Source organism: Rhinatrema bivittatum, chromosome 1 (assembly GCF_901001135.1).
Source record: "Rhinatrema bivittatum chromosome 1, aRhiBiv1.1, whole genome shotgun sequence".
NCBI classification, from domain to species: Eukaryota; Metazoa; Chordata; class Amphibia; order Gymnophiona; family Rhinatrematidae; genus Rhinatrema; species Rhinatrema bivittatum.
Genome location: NC_042615.1, coordinates 52512254 through 52529367, shown reverse-complemented (window position 1 = coordinate 52529367; position 17114 = coordinate 52512254).

Here is a 17114-nt window from a genome sequence, read left to right as displayed (position 1 = left end):
CTACTCTCTGTTTCCTGTCTTTTAGCCAGTTTGCAATCCATGAAAGGACATCGCCACCTATCCCATGACTTTTTACTTTTCCTAGAAGCCTCTCAGGACATCTCTCAGGACATCTCTCCCTATCCTTCTTAAAGCAGAACATTCCCAAATATAAGCTATCACCCATTCTTCCCACATTTCACTCCATACAAAAGCACTATCTAATTTTACCAGAAACATTGCCATCTAGTGGCCATTCAAAATACCATATATTCCATAGTATCGGTGAACAGTGACTAACAGCTTCTGCTTTCCTGTAGTATATTCTAGAGATGTGAATCGGAACCAGAATCGGATCCGATATCAGTTCCGATTCACATCTCTATAGATGTGAATCGGAACCAGAATCGGATCCGATATCAGTTCCGATTCACATCTCTAGATTCCATTTCATTCCATAAATCTATCAGTTATACCCAATTAGAGGTTAGGTAGTCTCCCTACTCAGAGCCTTTTCCAAGGGTTTCTCAATGATGAAAAATGATTTGAGAGACCTGTCATACAAGTAAAGCAGGTATTTCCCTGCTACAGAGTGCTTACAATCTAAGGGGGTCATTTATCAAGCTGCAATAAGGCTTTACCTCACAGCAAATATGGTACCGCACGGATATTGTACAGAATTTCAAATTCCATGCGTTATTTGTAACCTAAGAAATCAAGTGTAATGAGGATATTAAAATACACTGATCTGTATACAAATGCATGAAAATTCACTGAAATAATTTCATTAATACAGTAATAAAATAATGTGGCTTGCAGTGAAGTCTGCAAGCCCTGTCATTTTATGGAAAGTTAGCAGCACTGCAAGCGGTGTAACTAAATTTCCCTGGAAGCATCAGAACGCTAATGCACATCCCGATGCTCCCCGAATATTTCATAAAGAGGCTGACCAGAACCCTGGTACTCTTCCCTGGTTTGTGCAGAAACCTGTTGGGGTCTAATGAGACACACACCCCCCCCCCCTCTTCCACCCACCCCATGTCCGCTGTCCCTGAGGCAGCAAAGGTTTCAAAATTTTAAAAAAGTTGCCAGTAATTAGGCCCATCTACAGTTCCACAAGCTCCCCCTTGTTAGTCCAAAAATGTTCACACCCACCTCATGATCTCTGTCTGCTCCTTCCTGCCCTTGAACCCTGGATTCACTATTAGTCCCTGTCTCCCTGTTGGTCTAGCAGTGATGACTGCAACTTTGTGTAGGCCTGCATGTTCCAGGGCAACGTTTCCAAAATGGTGCCGGCCAGCCTCAGTCATCCCTTTGCCCATCATGATATGGGGCAAATGGGCACCTGAGGCTGGCCAGTGCCATTTTGGAAGCAACGCTGTTGCACATGGAAACCTAGGGGGCATGCTACTCATCACCGGAAGACCACCAGGGAATAATAGTAAGTGGATCCAAGGTTCAAGGGAGGAGGGAGAGGAAGAGAGGGAGACGAGGTGGTGGGGCTCAATTTTTTACTAACAAAGGAAGGGGCTTGGTGGACTGGGGGTGAGCTAAACACAGAATATATATATTGTTTTTAATTTGAAACTTTTACAGCATTAGGGGTTGGTATGGGAGATGGGAGAGGTGGGTTTCATTAGACTCCTATGGATTTCTAAACTCAAGGCAGGGGATAGAATCAGGGGCCACATGTCCCCTTTAAAAAAATGGTAGCCCCGGAATGTGGGGTCACCATTTTGCAGTGTTGCTTTGCTGCAATGTTTTTCCCGGTGGGATTTTATCACTGAGAAAAATACAGCAGGATTCAAAAACCTGTGGTGCTCTGTAGTTTTGGTTGGTGAACTCTGTGGTATTTCCTCCCTCAGAGAAAATACTTTAAGCTTAGTGTTATGGTTATGAGGTGTTGGAATGGATTCTTGGGTACTGCGGTGATGGCCACTCCCACGGGGAGGAGCCCCATGAGGAACCGCAGTACTAGGCTAGACTCTATACACGCAGACACAGAGAAGTAGTATGTATTGTAGGGATGTGAATCGTGTCCTCGATCGTCTTAACGATCGATTTCGGCTGGGAGGGGGAGGGAATCGTATTGTTGCCGTTTGGGGGGGTAAAATATCGTGAAAAATCGTTAAAAATCGTTAAAAATCGAAAAATCGAAAAATCGAAAAACCGGCACATTAAAACCCCCTAAAACCCACCCCCGACCCTTTAAATTAAATCCCCCACCCTCCCGAACCCCCCCCCAAATAACTTAAATAACCTGCGGGTCCAGCGGCGGTCCGGAACGGGCTCCTGCTCCTGAATCTTGAGGCTTGAGGAGGCTTGAGGAGAGAGAAGGAAGAAAGGTGAGGCCATTTTCCAAAATGGCGCCGAAAAATGGCGGCGGCCATAGACGAAAAAGATTGGACGGCAGGAGGTCCTTCCGGACCCCCGCTGGACTTTTGGCAAGTCTCGTGGGGGTCAGGAGGCCCCCCACAAGCTGGCCAAAAGTTCCTGGAGGTCCAGCGGGGGTCAGGGAGTGATTTCCCGCCGGAACCCTCGCTGAACGACCTCCTGCAGTCGATCTCCTGCCGGCGCCATTTTCCGTACGAAAACGATTCGCGGCGGGAAATCGCTCCCTGACCCCCGCTGGACCTCCAGGAACTTTTGGCCAGCTTGTGGGGGGCCTCCTGACCCCCACGAGACTTGCCAAAAGTCCAGCGGGGGTCCGGAAGGACCTCCTGCCGTCCAATCTTTTTCGTCTATGGCCGCCGCCATTTTTCGGCGCCATTTTGGAAAATGGCGCCGGCTGAAGACGACAAGATTCAGGAGCAGGAGCCCGTTCCGGACCGCTGCCGTTCCGGACCGCCGCTGGACCCGCAGGTTATTTAAGTTATTTGGGGGGGGTTCGGGAGGGTGGGGGATTTAATTTAAAGGGTCGGGGGTGGGTTTTAGGGGGTTTTAGTGTGCCGGCTCACGATTCTAACGATTTATAACGATAAATCGTTAGAATCTGTATTGTATTGTGTTCCATAACGGTTTAAGACGATATTAAAATTATCGGACGATAATTTTAATCGTCCTAAAACGATTCACATCCCTAATGTATTGTACAGCCTGATGGTACTGCCCGGGGTGGGCAGCAGTGAAGATAGTCCAGTGAAGTAGTCCAGGGGTCCTCAGCAGAGGAGACCAGTCTCACATTCAAGTAGGTGATAGGCAGTGCGGCGTAGCAGGGACAGGTCCCGGATGTAAACCCAGAGCTCTGAAGCTGAAGGTGAGACAGACTGAAGGTTAGTACTCGCTGAAGCAGAAGCTGTATTGTAGAAGGTCCTGGCAGGCAGAAGTTGTTCAGTGGCAGGCACCAGATTAGGGAAAGCAGGCTCTCGAGGAGCGAGTACCCGGTATCCCAGATATAGATAGATGAAATAGAGCAGAAGGGCCCTCGAGGAGCGGGTATCCAGATTAGTGAAGAATACCCCGAAGGGCAGAGAGAGCTTCCTGCGGCAGCTGGGAAGCAGCAGAGCAGCTAAGACCGGAGGCAATCCAATCCTTGCTAACTCAGTTTGTTAGCAAACAAAGGACAGGCTAAATAGCAGGATGTGATGATGTCACTCGGAGGGGACGCCCCCAAGTTTCCCGCCATGACGTGGATATAGACGTGGGTGGCGTGCGCACATGCACCCTAGGAGGCCCTCAGGAAAATCATGGCGAACACCGTCACCATTGCTGATCTAGGGACGCCGGAGAGAGCGGCATGAAGACGCGGCAGCAGCCATCTTCCCAAGGCTTGAGGAGAGAGAAGGAAGAAAGGTGAGGCACAGAGGTCGAAGCCGTCTGAGACCGACGGATGCAACACTTAGTAATTGACCCCCTAAATTTGTACTTCTGGTGATTAACATAATCCCAACCAAACACTAAAATAGCTGTGATTTTAAATTAAAGTGTATTGCAAAAAGATTTGGATTTAATTATTCATTTTCCCAAATCCATGTTCAAGGCAAGTTACAATTCAGTTCCAGGAGGTAAGTCTATGTCTCCAGTAGGGGCTTACATTCTAAGTTTGTGTTTGAGGCTATGCATGACAAAGTGACTTGCCCAAGGTTTCCGGGAACATCAGTGGGAGAGGTGGAATTTAAACCCTGCTTTTCCTAGCTCTTAACCAGTCTTTTAAACACTAGGCTATTCCTCCAATGGTATTTCTACACTGGTAATATTAATGTGTTCTTTAATGGTAGGTCAAAAGAATCTATTTTTTTCCAGAGATCAATGTATTAAAGTGTGTTAAAGCTAATGCAGCATTAACATATTAAACCTATGTTAACATTGCATTATCGGCTGAGCCCGCCCACCGCCTGCCCACTGCCCACCCACCGATGAGGGTGCAACATCACGGTGGCAATGCTGAAGGCAGCACAACCAGTAAGGCGGACGGCCTACCAGGCCTTCTTCATGGGCCTCCTTCACCGGCAGCAGCTGAGGACGCTCCCCCCCCAGAGCAAGGAGGAAGATGACAGCAAGCCTGCCTACCACTCACCCACTGACAAGGGAGAAACATTGCGGCAACCATGCTGAAGGCAGTGTGGCCAGTAAGGTGGACGGCCTACCAGGCCTTCTTCACCAGCCTCCTTCACCAGCAGCAGCAGCAGCACTGAGGACACTCCCCCTGGAGTGAGGAGGGAGACACAGGCACTGCAATGGCTGAGCCCGCCCACTGCCCTCCCATCGTCCACCCACTGATGAGGGAACAACATCACGGCGGTGACACCGAAGGTACTTGCGCTATGAGGCGTGCACGCGAAGGACCACAACAAAGAAGCTTCCCCTTTGTGCGCCCCTTCATGTGGGTCCGAAGGGCAGACTGAAAGTGCTTATTCATTGGTCAGAACTGCTACAATCATGGATCAGATGTGCTTCATTGAGCCTATGCTAGGATAGGATCTTTATGGAGATTTAAGGAGTGTCCCAAGAAAGAAGCAAAGAAGAAACACAAATCTGGTCTTCCCTATGATAAGTAACAACCCTGCAGCTATATCTTCCTGCTTAATGTTTACTCTGCTCCTATTAAATGTTCAATCTCTGTCAAAAAATTCCCCCTGATTAATGACCTGTTAGAGGATTTAAATCCCACTATTTTTTGCATCTCTGAAACCTGGTTGAATGACAAAGATAATGTGATCTTAAACCAAATTTCTCATCCTAACTATTATGTATTTCATTTTCGTAGTCCTAAACGAAAATGTGGGAGCTTATTAATAATTAATTAGTAAAAAAGAATTTAAGCTAGTACCCAACAAAGTAGAGATTAACCCTCCCTATCAGGTGGCAATTCTAAAAAGATTGCTCACCACTGATTGAATTATTTGCTAAAGTGTTTCCATCACCAGAATCTACCGTAATTGTAGGAGACTTTAACCTTTATGTAGATAAAACACCTAGCCTGTGAAATGTTTTTAAAAACACTAAAAACTTTGGGATGGTCCCAATTTGTTTTCAAAGCTACTCATAAAGCAGAACATATTCTAGACCTAATATTTGTCAATAATGGTAACTGTTCAATCAATACTTCTCACACAATATTGCCCTGATCTGATCACCAATTAATAAAGGCAGAAATGACCTTCCTCAACCCAACCCACAAAAGTATAGTTAAGAATCATACTTTAACTTTCAGGAAAAAGATAGACATGTAGGCATTTGCGGAAGCAATAGAAAATAAGCTACTTGAACTAAATCAAGCCAATGCCTCCTCTGCATTTGATTTCTGGGATCAGATTATCAATGACATAGCTGAAAACCTCAGTCCTGTCCAGATGAAAAATATTAACAAAGAAAGGAATAACTTAAAACCTAAGAAGCCCTGGTACAATGATGATTTAAGACACACTAAACTGAACCTTAGAAAATTAGAGAAACAATGACGGAAATGCCAGTCATCTAAATCCCTAGGAAAATATAAATTTCTTAACAAAATACCACACGCCATCCAATAAAGCAAAAAAAAAAAAAAAGATGACTATGTTAAATAGATTCACGGGGTAATATTTAATAGTTTATTGCTCTTTGATATTGTTAAACATTTAATTAAGGACTCGTCATCTTCTATCTCTAGAAACTATAACTTCTCAAAGGCTTCCTGCAATGAATATGCCACATCCTTCTTAGACAAAATCATTAGGTTGAAAACTTAATTCCCTATCTGTTCTCCCACAAAAGCACCTGAAGATTCACATGGCCTGGTTAAGTGTCCACATTCGACAGAATAACTAATCTTGAAATTAGTTAAATCATGACTAAAATTAATTTCTGTTCACACACATGACCCAATTCCAGCTAGTTTCTTGAAACAAGTACACTGTGTTATCACTCAGACAATCACAAACTTAATTAACCATTCTTTCTCAGAAGGCATTGCTCCAAATGGGTTAAAACAAGCTGTGTTAAAGCTGAATCTAAAAAATAAAACTGGTAGAATTGACTATTGGGACAACTATCAGTCAATATCCAATTTGTCTTTTCTCTCAAAAGTACTTGAAAAACAGATATTTTCTTCCCAAATCAATTTGCATTTAATAAACATTGTTCAACTGAGACTTTACTCCTCTCATTAATGGACTCTGTTTTATGAGTGTTTGATGCTGATGAATCTTATTTCCTTGTGCTAATCGACTTAAAAGCCGCCTTTGACACTGTTGACCATACCTTGTTGTGCCATCAGATGAACAACATTGGGATGGATGGTAGTGTTCTCAGATGGTTCTCTTCCTTTCTAAAAGAACATTCCAAGTCAAATTGGGCAATCACATATCTGATACATTCCATATTGATACAGGTGTCCCTGAAGGCTCAGCCCTCTCGGCAACACTATTCAATATGTATATTGCTCCCACTGTGTAAATTACTGGAGAACTTAGGAATTGCTTTCTTCTTGTACAGTTTTACATTCCATTCTCCAAATCATTTGAAAATACAGTATTGCTACTTTGAACCTATATGAAAGCAATACAGCAAGAACTATCACAACTTAAACTAACATCAAACCCTAAAAAGACTGAAACCATTTGGTTAAGTAGAAACTCTTCGATAGTTAAACCATTGGTTCTAAAACTGGGTAGTTTTCAAACTAGTCTCTCAAATCAGGTACAGGATTTAGGTATCCAGCTAGATGAGACTCTTACTATGAAAAAGCACATCAATAAATTAATTAACACAGGTTACGCCAAGTTGCGTATATTACATCAGTTGAAACCATTATTAACTTTCAAGGACTTCCGTACTGTATTGCAAACTCTAGTTTTCTCAAAGCTCCTATTGTAACTCCTTATTATTCAGTCTTCCCGCACATCTCTTAAAACCATTACAATTATTACAAAATGCCTCAGCAAGACTTCTGTTAGGAACTAGGAAATTTTGTCACATTACACCCTTGCTGATTTCACTGCACTGGCTGCCAGTACAATCCAGAATCTATTATAAAGTACTAACATTAATATTCAAAATAATCTATTCCAGTAACACTGGTATGATAGGCGTGACATTGCAACCATACACACCTCAGTGAACACTAAGATCCCAAAATAAAGGACTTTTGACTGTTCCTAAAATACGGAACATGTAACCGGTATATATGGCGATATAAAAACTATCTAAAGAAATAAGTAAATAAATGCATAAATCAATAGGGATGTGAATCGTTTTAGGACGATTAAAATTATCGTCCGATAATTTTAATATCGTCTTAAACCGTTATGGAACACAATACAATAGAGATTCTAACGATTTATCGTTATAAATCGTTAGAATCGTGAGCCGGCACACTAAAACCCCCTAAAACCCACCCCGACCCTTTAAATTAAATCCCCCACCCTCCCGTACCCCCCCCCCCAATGACTTAAATAACCTGCGGGTCCAGCGGCGGTCCGGAACGGCAGCGGTCCGGAACGGGCTCCTGCTACTGAATCTTGTTGTCTTCAGCCGGCGCCATTTTCCAAAATGGCGCCGAAAAATGGCGGCGGCCATAGACGAACACGATTGGACGGCAGGAGGTCCTTCCGGGCCCCCGCTGGACTTTTGGCAAGTCTTGTGGGGGTCAGGAGGCCCCCCCCCCAAGCTGGCCAAAAGTTCCTGGAGGTCCAGCGGGGGTCAGGGAGCGATTTCCCGCCGCGAATCGTTTTCGTACAGAAAATGGCGCCGGCAGGAGATCGACTGCAGGAGGTCGTTCAGCGAGGGTTCCGGCGCCTCGCTGAATGACCTCCTGCAGTCGATCTCCTGCCGGCGCCATTTTCCGTACGAAAACGATTCGCGGCGGGAAATCGCTCCCTGACCCCCGCTGGACCTCCAGGAACTTTTGGCCAGCTTGGGGGGGGCCTCCTGACCCCCACAAGACTTGCCAAAAGTCCAGCGGGGGTCCGGAAGGACCTCCTGCCGTCCAATCGTGTTCGTCTATGGCCGCCGCCATTTTTTGGCGCCATTTTGGAAAATGGCGCCGGCTGAAGACAACAAGATTCAGTAGCAGGAGCCCGTTCCGGACCGCTGCCGTTCCGGACCGCCGCTGGACCCACAGGTTCTTTAAGTCATTTGGGGGGGGGGTTCGGGAGGGTGGGGGATTTAATTTAAAGGGTCGGGGGTGGGTTTTAGGGGGTTTTAATGTGCCGGTTTTGCGATTTTACGTTTTTTTGATTTTTCACGATTTTTCACGATTTTTCACGATATTTTACCCCCCCAAACGGCAACAATATGATTCCCTCCCCCTCCCAGCCGAAATCGATCGTTAAGACGATCGAGGACACGATTCACATCCCTATAAATCAATAAATAATCCTTAACACACTTATGCATTAATCTGCCATTAACATTTGTGGACAAGTTAAAGAAAAATAAAGTTGTTTTTTTTTTTACTTGTGGTTGGGGCCGAGCACCCATGCTCCTGAAGATGACCTCTGGCTGATCAAGGAAGGGCTAACATAGCCCAGCAGTCAGGAGCAGCAGAGGAGAAAGCAACATTTAACTGCAGCAGAAGGGCTTTTCCTTCCTCCTACGGCACTTTGGAGAAGAAAAAAGAAGTGGATGGCTGCCACGAGAGAGTCTCTGTGACTCCCATGGCACTCTGAAAGGATGGGGATGATTAGAGCACGAGCTGGGCGCGAACGGGACGCGTAACAGTTTTCTAATCAATTCTAATGAAACTTGTGGATAGACATCATCAGAAGGTGGGGGAAAAAAGTCTACGGCATCAAGACTCTGGCAAAGTGACTCCAAAAATGGCATGAATAACCTAAAGCACTGTAAAGGGGCAAAAAGGCACTAGAAGTAGCAGGAGTTTTCCAACACCATGCAAAGAGCAAAGCAGCAGCAAGAGTGGCAAGAATACCCCAAGACTTCAAAAGAGGGCACCAATCACAGTGGAATGAACCCTGAAAGCAGCACAAGAGGAGCAAAATGTAACAAAGAGTGACGGGATCATCCTAATGCATAACGAAGGGGGAATGAAGCAGGAAACGTGACATGAAAAACCCCCAAAGCCCCAACAGAGATTCAAAACAGCACAACACATTGACACCCCAAGGCACATGAGAGGTGCAAAGCAGCCATCCACAGTGGTAAGAACATCCCAAGGTGTAAAGTCTGGGGAATGGCAGCAAGGCAGAGTGGCAGCAAGACCTGCAAGGTATCAAGCCTTGGGTATACCAGCAATGCTGAGTGGCAGAAAGCCCCCCTAAGGTGTACGTAGGAGCAAAGCAGAATGGCAGCAAGACCACCAAACGCTGAGTCTAGGTTATATCAGCAAGGCATAAGAACATAACAACTTGCCATACTGGGTCAGACAAGGGTCCATCAAGCCCAGCATCCTGTTTCTAACAGTGGCCAATCCAGGTTACAATTACCTGGCAAGTATCCGAACATTAAGTAGATCCCATGCTACTGATGCCAGTAATAGCAGAGTGAAAGTAAAGACCTCCAGGGTGTAGAGTCTTGAATATGGCAGCAATGTTGAGTGACAGAGAGACCCCCAGGGTGTAGGATAAGGTGTATAGCAGCAAGGCAGAATGGCAGCAAGACCCCAAAAAGTGGTAAATTGGGGTTTGGCACTAATGCTGAGTGGCACCAAACAGCCCCCCTCCCCCCCGGTGCTTTCAGTCATTCTGTCACTCACATGAAAACTCTGGGGAGCTCAGTGAAGGCCGATTGATTTTCAAGGAAACAACTTTTCCATCAATGCTGTCTGCTCTTCTTGGGCATTGCTCTCAGCACCACCAGTAACATCTATCTCCCCCAGCTTCTCATTGGAGACTAAGACAATACTGACTAAAGCTCCCAAGTTCTCTTCAGCCTCTAGCTTTTTGATATCTTATGATTCAGGGAATCAGGTTTTGAAAATACTGCCTCCATTACCTCAGAAACGGTAATTGAGGAGGAGAGTACTGCCCCTTGTGAACTGTTTGCAAAGGACACCTACTGAATACATTACTTCACAAGAATTCATATTAATTTACCACAGTTCTTCTTTTCCCCATTTTCCTAGATGTCCTAGGCACTTCTATGTGTAAAACAGTGTTTTATGTGCAGAAATGGCTTTTTACAAAACTGCTCGCCCAATATGCAAGTACACTTATGTCATGTTCACGCATAGGTAAGCAAAACAAGGTGACTGCCCAAGCCGCAAAGCACAGTGTAGTAAACATAAAATAGTACAATGGCAACCAGAGATACCACATAATTGATACCAGTAGCAGATATCAGATACCAGATACCAGAATTGGGGAGGGGTAACACTTATGCATATACTTTGGCATTTTCAAAAGTGTGCATGTAAAATATTCTGCAAATAATTTTTCTGCATACAGTTTTGCAGACACAACAATGTGCAGGTAGGTTTGGTGGAGCAATACCTCCACTCTGCTAAAACCGCATACCTCCTCCAGACCTATCAGGAGTGCCTACCAAGACACCTATTCGCTCCCCAAGCTAAAACCTCAATCAGAAAACGCGCCATCTCGACAGCCGGTCCACACCACTGGAACGCGCTACCCCACGATCTTAGACGAGAATCCTGCCGAACTGTCTTCAAAAAGAGACTAAAAACATGGCTACTTAGCCATGTTCTTAGTCTCTTTTTTAGGACATTTAACTTACCTTTCCATGCAATTTTACTTTCTACTATCTATCACTTCAGCTTCACCCTCCCATCTACCCCCCCTCTTCTGCCCAACGTTTTTCTCATCCCTTTATGATGAGTAATTAATGTCCTTTTTTTTTGGATGAGCTCTGACATGAGCTCTGACAGTATCTGACATGTTTAAATAATCTCTCTCCCTTGATTTTATAAGGCTATGCTTAGTCTAGAGTGTTACATTTTTTCCTGTTAAATTATTGAATTTCTAACTGAGTTTTCGGTCCCGCTACATGGCGAATTTGAAGTTAAATGTAAACCGGTATGATTTGTATCTCTACAAGAATGTCGGTCTAGAAAAAATATAAATAAATAAATAAATATTCAAAAGAGAAAGTATGCATGTACACGAATGCGTGGATGGAAAGGGAAGGGGGGGGGGGGGGAGCCTGATTTTTATTGTTGCAGAAAACTGGGACAGGGGCCTACAAAGCCGATGGATTTTACCATGTTAAGAGAGCTCTGGGGGGGGGTTCAGGGCCATGTATGATGTTTTGGAGGGAGGAGATTGAGCCACAGAATAACTGGATAACTCCTTCCAGTTACACTCCCACCTGGCCCACCTCTTAACTTAGCCCAATAAATAGTTACCAGGATAAGGGGTGGCTGCTGATCCCGGGCAGATATTCAGTCACCACCACTTTGTTGGCGAAGTTTTGACTTTTCTAGCTAAGTGGCACTGAATATGGACCTCAATGATATAGATATACATGTAATACATTGGTGCATATCTGTGACCTTACACCTATCTATTACTTTAGAGCCTATCAGTGGCTCAGTAAAGAGTGCTACCAACATTTGCACTAAAACAAAATAAAAATAAACTGAGACAGCAACTGCAAGCCCCAAATCTTTGAGGTCCATCCCTGCCTGGAGCCCTAACAACTTGGAATAAGCATAAGATCTGAAGGTTGTGACTGTAGAAGTAAGCTGCGTCAAAGCTGTGGCACTAGGATATTTTTTGACATGCAGCTCCACCCGGTACTAACCAGTTACCCCATCCAGCAAGAGAGACACGGGCTTGTACTTAGTCAGTCTAAAACTCTTTTAATTTTGAACTTCATTTTAAAAACATGTAGGCATACAGTAATCTTCTGAGAAAAGTTGAAAATACAAGGAATGCCAAATACATGCAGTCTGCACTGGCCAAAACTCCATTCCTGGGAAAGGTTTCAGCCACCAGAAATAAACAGGGGACAGGAAAACAAGCGCAGAGGCACTCTGAAGGGGAGAATCGGGGATAGGTAGCATGTGGTAGGGAACCATATGTGCGTGGTTTGAAAGACATTGCTGAATTGTTTTCGGTGCTGTTATTATTTTGACATTTAAAATGAGGCAACTTTCCATTTGCAATTTGTAATATTTTAGTGCCAAGCTACGAGAAAGAGAGATTTCATGAGTTTAGGACTAATGAAATCTGTTTATCTAACTCATATTCAACGTAATAATCAACACAGAGGGCAGTAGAGCAATAAGAGCCTGAGCTAATGATGATATCATTAGGCATGCTTGAATGCGGTGATGAAGGACTAAGACTATAGGAAGGAAAATATACCCTTTAGGAAAACAAAGCATAAAGTGCAGCAAGATATCAAGTGCATAGCTTGCAGAATTAGTTTGTGTTATGGGGAATGCTGGCTCTTTCTTTTTTTTTTTTTTAATTGGAGACTCCTTTCTTGAGAAACTGTAATGAGCAATTAGTCTTAGGAAATTACATGTTTCAGTGCAGGTTTCAGATGAGTGATATTAAAGGCAATTCTTCTATGCTCAACCCTTCTCCACTGAGGGAAGGTTAGCAAGTAGTCCTCCAAGTCAACATTACAATGGCATAAGGAAATACAATTTGCAGTCTGACTAGGAAACATTGACAAGATCAGAATCACCATCCTTCAGTGCTCTGGGCTCTGTAAACACTTTCTCCTCACAACATGCTGAGTCACCCAAACAGGTTGCGCCACCAGGGAAGCCTATTACCCATTTTCCAGCTGCTGCGTGGGAATATGTTTGATGGAACCGCTATCCAGACACATAGAAACATCATTTTTGTATGATTTCAAGAAATGCACTTCAGTCCATGTTACAATATAAATATATTGTTTAAAACAATTTCTTACACCTTTCTGTCTTCCACATTGTAGTTTTCTGGAAAGAGTTCCTTGTTCTTTACTGCTGTTGCCTGTCAGGTCTGGTAGAGGTTAGGATACAGAGCCTCTTCAGCCGCAGATACATACTCCTTGGAGCTTTTCCTAATCCTGAATGGTATATCCACTATACAACACAGATCTGGGTGAATCCCCAAAGAGTGAAAGTCTGGGACAGATTTCCCCTCACTAGGATTCTTACCACGATTTCTGCTTACAGTCCCTCATGGCTGCTCCAAGCACCATTCTCTTTCTAGCACATTGGGGTAAAAGTTAGAGCAGATTTTGCAGAGCTTTTTGCTTGTGAATTATTTTTTTTTTTTGTGATAAATGTGAGGATGATGTGCAAGAGATGACATTAACAATTAAGCAATTAGTATTAAAAAGAATCTGCAGACCTATAGACTCCCTATGGTTTTTCAAAACTGACTCTAAAATGGATGACTGGACTCCAGAAAGATTTGTTACTTCTTTAAGTTTAGATCTTTGTTTTTCCTCTTCACCAAGATCTTTCCACCCTGCCAGTGCCCATTTTAACAAAGATTGTAGTCTTGAAGTACAGGACCATGTGATCTTGGTATTACCTCTTTCTGCCTTCACTATTACATTAAATCATACTTTCTAGTGTTCTTGGTCCTTGGATAACCACCGACTGTATATTAGAACTATTCCCCATCAGCGATAGGGCACTACGTGCAGGAAGATCACAATACTCCCGGTATCAGGGATAGGGCACTGCGTGCAGGAAGATCACAACACCCCTGGTATCAGGGATACGGCACTGCATGCAGGAAGATCACAACACTCCCGGTATCAGGGATAGGGCACAAGTTCTAGTCACATTGACTGATCACATTACTTTTTTTGTCAAGCTACCAACCATTTCCATTTCCCATCCCCCATATATTGTCAGTGGGAACCTTGGTAACATCAATAAATAAGAGGGCAGCCAATAGGAATACATATTCATTCCTAAACTGACCTTAACTGCCCTGAAAAGTGTCAAATTGTATAATTTTCTGTTAGCGCGCACTAACAATGTTTAGTGCGCTCTAACTTCTTGTTAGGGCGCACTAACTCCCGTTAGTGCACACTAATCGGAAGAACCGATTTTTTTACTAAAAAATCGTGCCAAACACGATTTTCTTCTCCTGCCAGACGATTTTGATCGTTAAGACGATCGGGCACATGATTCACATCCCTACTATGCACTATACATAAATTAATTCACAACGAAAAAGCAGAATGGCTGAACACAGCACTACATGTACATGTCCCACATAGAAACCTGATTATCTGCTAACAAAGCCCTCCTAATCATCCCTTCTGTTAAAACAGAAAGACTGACTCAAGTCAGAGAACGGATGCTATCGTTAGCCGGACCCATATTATGGAACACCATGCCTCTGGAGATTAGACTACAGAGAGATTATAAACTTTTTAAAAAGAGTTTAAAAACCTGGCTTTTTAAACAAGCATTTGTTGGAGAAAATGGAGTTTAGGAGAGTAATGAATACAGGCAGCAGAACACCAGCACACAGCACTTAACTTAATATGTGCGATTTTGTTATTTTTTTGTACCCTAAGCATTAGTAAAATATACAGTTATGCATAGACATGTAAAAAAGGACAATATTTATAACTTTCATCAACTAGTCTTTATTATGAAACTATGTTACCAGACTTTAATGGCACTTTGATAGATAGTATTAATATATACAATCCCATAATTCTATATGTGCCTTACTGTAAACCGTTGTGATGGTATATAACTTAACAACGGTATAGAAAAGATTTTAAATAAATAAAATAAATAAATAAACGTTCCATAACATTGCTCAAATTTTTAACAAACAAATAACATTGCACCTAAGGAAATGGAAGTGCCATTTCTCCTTTCTAATATTTGCATTTGAATTTGGATTAAATTAATCGCCTTTCCAAATCTAATCAGAGGTGAATTGCAAATTCAGGTACAGCAGTTTGGTTCCTGCCCGACTATGGTACTTTTTTCCTTCCTCGTACTCCCTGCATTTCAATTGCTTTAATTGCTATTATTTACATGCAATGTCACTGTTATGACCGTCGGCCACGGCCATGTGCGGCCAACCCAACTCACATATTGTCATGCCTGGCTCCACTCCTGGTGAACTTGCGGCTGTGGCCAGCCACTACCGCCATGTTCCTCCTGGCTCTCCATGCCCCACGTGACGGCTGGGACGCCGCCGACCTACACTCCGACTCCGGGCCTCCTTAGGCGAGCACGCCATCTGTCCTCCCTTTAAAAGGCCAATGGCGGGAACTCCAGAGTCATCCCTGGCTGATGACATCACTAGCCTGAGATATTTAAGCACCTCCTTTGGCCTACGCTAACCGACTTGGCAATGAGTTCCCTGAGCTCCTTTGGTGCTTGTTCCTGTTCTCCAGACTTGCGGTTCCTGCCTTGGATCTCTGCTCTCTGACAGTGGACTCTGGCTCTGGGTACCCTCTCCTCAGGGGCCTGCTCTGCGCTTACATTTCTGGAACTTTGTCTCCATGCTTCCCCGCTCCTCGGAGTAGCCTCTGCGCTATTACACCAGAGATCCTGCCTCCACACTTCCCCGCTCCTCGGGGTAGCCTCAGCATCATTCTACCAGAGACCCTATCTCCACGCTTCCCCGCTCCTCAGGGCAGTCTCAGCGTTACCACATCAGGGATCCTGTCTCCACGCTCCTCTTCCCTTGGGGCCTGCCCTGCGTGCTTCTGCATTGGAGATCCTTCCTCTGGTATATCCTCTCTCCAGACCTGTCCAGCACTGCGATATCATTGGACTGACTCTCTCTGTCCCCACTACAGTGCAGGTGCCTGCTATCATGTGGCTGTGATGAAGGCAGTTCTTCTTCACCTCCTCTCTCCTGGGCAACAGCCATGGTCCTGTTGCCTTTGTTTCCAACCAACCTCGCCTCCTGGCGGTGGGGACCTGTGGGGGTCCAACCCCTCAGGTAGCGTCAACCCCCACCTCGGGCCAAGGGTCCACGAAACCTACAAAACCTAACAGCCACCCTCCACTCTGTAACTGGATGGAAGTCTGTAACATTGGATCACGGCCTTTCCTTTAATCCAGACCTGGTTTTCCGCTAAGCTACTGGGAGTTTGATAGTTCCCTATGGAAGGCAATGGAATATTAATTAAGAAAAATAATTCCCTGATTAAGGGGAGGCTATAATGTTTAGTTGCTTCAGACCTCATGCTTATGGTTCTCTCTCACCTTGTAACTGGCCATGGTAAGTGTGAGCATCTTTCTAATTTGGAACAGGTAGCTTGGAAAGCTTTTCTTACAGCCCAGATGAAAGAGATGCTGAGGGCAGGTTAACCCCTGCAAGAATGCCTAAGGCATTGTAAAGTCTCTAATTTAATGGTCCAAGAGAAAGGCTAAGAATCTGTTGTGTTCCAGAATCTTCTGCCATAGTCTTTAGAGAGCACCTGATAAAGAAGGGAGGGCTGGTAGGCTGCAACCCTGCATGTCTTCTTTCCTGACTTATCATGTAAAGACAGGATTGAAGGATTGCTCAAAGACCAGGGCTGCCTGCAAGAGCCTTCTACCTGAGCAGAGCTAAATATTAAACACTGAAAGCTGACGCCTGTGAGAGCTGTATTCCAGGAAACTACTTGCTGCCTGCCCAGCCTCGGACAGAAAGAGATAGATATCCCTGGCAGCCCAGTCCTGAGGACTTCACTATTGCACCCAGAATGAGTGATCAGGATGATGCCAGAATGCATAGCCCTGCAGAATTCACCACTGCAACCAGAGTGAATGACCTTCTAGCTACAGTACTTAATATTCTGTCAAGCTAAACCAAAGCTCT